The 2,054-nt window shown below is 42.9% G+C and overlaps 1 pseudogene; it reads left to right on the top strand.

Annotated features, from left to right (window-relative positions):
• The first annotated feature begins 711 nt into the window (after nt 1–711).
• LOC130324159 (U2 spliceosomal RNA) lies at nt 712–814 on the top strand (annotated as a pseudogene).
• The last annotated feature ends 1,240 nt before the right edge of the window (nt 815–2,054 follow it).

Below are 2,054 nucleotides of genomic sequence, written 5' to 3'. Positions count from 1 at the left end.
AGTTGCATGGAATAATGGTCTACTGTAGTGTTTTCCAACCAGGGTGCCTCCAGCTGTTGCAAAACTACATTTTCCAGCATGCCCAAGCAGCCAAAAGCTGTCTGGACATGCTGGAGGCACCCTGGTTGGGAAAAGCTGGTCTACAATAAAGCTATTGAAGTGCAAAGTTCATATTCATATTTATGTATGTGTTTTAAAATGAATGCTTTCCCCTTTTATGAACAAGTATATAATTACGATATGCCATGAGCTTGAAAAATTACACAATATGGGGCTGGTATGCAACTTTTTCCAGGGCTGGTTTTTATCCCCAGTCCGGCCCTGCCCGTGGCTGTTGGTTTTATACCGTTTGGGGACAGCCAAGGAGGCGTCAGCAGGCAACACAGGTAAGTGTGTGCTTGTGTGTGTGTGTGTGTGTTTCCTATGCAGATCCTAAACCCAGTATCAAATGCAAGTAGGAGGAGTAAGAAGGGTTCCTGCCAAAGCCAGGTTATGGATTGCATTTAAAAATGGTCCATCAGAGTGAAATGGACTCCCATCTTCCTGCTTAGCAATAATGATATGGGTTTAGGGTCTGCTGTGTGTACTGGTGGGTGACTGCCACCCAGCCAGAGTGTGTATGGGAGGCTGCCAGCCAGCCTCCCTTCCTACAAGTAATGATGGTGCATGTGAAGGGGACAGCGTTGGTTCCTCCCCTTTCACAGTTATCACTTCTCATCCTTCCTTTTGGCTGGTATCAAATGTGGTGTCTGTTTATATCAGTTTAATATCTGATATGTCCCCTATCTGGTAGCATATATTAAATGCACCACCAGGTTTCAGTGTTGGAAAGAAAGATTATCTGTTTATTTGCTGCAGCTGCTTGCTGGCTAGTCCAGTGGGCCCCTACTGCAGGCAATAGACAATAGGTGGTGCCTATGTGCATAGGTGGATAGGACATCAGCTATGAGGCATTTGTTTGTACAAACTGCTGCTCACAACTAATGTTGTAATATAGTGTCTCCATCTGCTGGTGGTATTGAATAAGCAATAGTGCAATGATAGGGTCTGAAAAAGAAGAAAAATAAGAAGCAGCAGCATAGGAAAGAAGGAAAACATGGAGAGAAGAAAAAAAGAAGGTAAAAATGAGGTGAAAACATGTTTAAAAAAGTATTTCCATCTCTCTCTCTCTCTATATGTATATACATATATATATATATATATATATATATATATTTAAAAGAAAAAAAAATATATATATATATATACATATAGAGAGAGAGAGATAAATATATATAGAGATAGATGGGTGGATAGATAGATAGATAGATAGATAGATAGATAGATAGACATACATACACACATACACACATACACACATACACACATACACACATATGTGTGTATTGTTGGAGTTGCAAACATGGGTGCACTTGACAAACTCAGTGCGGCTATTCCCCATTGAAAGATTGTTGCACCCAGGACCCTTAGCACTGGGATATGCTACTCAATACCACTGGCATGGCCAGGTGTAAACAACATCTGACCTTTGTTGTGTATGTAACCATGGAGATTGTGATGTCGCCTAGGCCCACCAAAGAACAGCCTTGTCAGAAGCAGCACTGCCATGAGCAGAAGTAGCAGCACCATAGGTTGTCAAATAAGTTGGATTTAACCAAGACAAGTGAGTCCAATAGGATGCAGGTATGTCCTCTATCCTTACAGCTTCCCGTGGCTGTTGGTTTTATACCGTTTGGGGACAGCCAAGGAGGCGTCAGCAGGCAACACAGGTAAGTGTGTGCTTGTATGTGTGTGTGTGTGTGTGTGTGTGTGTGTGTGTGTGTGTTTCCTATGCAGATCCTAAACCCAGTATCAAATGCAAGTAGGAGGAGTAAGAAGGGTTCCTGCCAAAGCCAGGTTATGGATTGCATTTAAAAATGGTCCATCAGAGTGAAATGGACTCCCATCTTCCTGCTTAGCAATAATGATATGGGTTTAGGGTCTGCTGTGTGTACTGGTGGGTGACTGCCACCCAGCCAGAGTGTGTATGGGAGGCTGCCAGCCAGCCTCCCTTC

This window comes from Hyla sarda, unplaced genomic scaffold, assembly GCF_029499605.1.
Source record: "Hyla sarda isolate aHylSar1 unplaced genomic scaffold, aHylSar1.hap1 scaffold_26, whole genome shotgun sequence".
In the NCBI taxonomy this organism is placed as follows: Eukaryota; Metazoa; Chordata; class Amphibia; order Anura; family Hylidae; genus Hyla; species Hyla sarda.
This window is presented reverse-complemented; position numbering and strand designations above follow the sequence as displayed.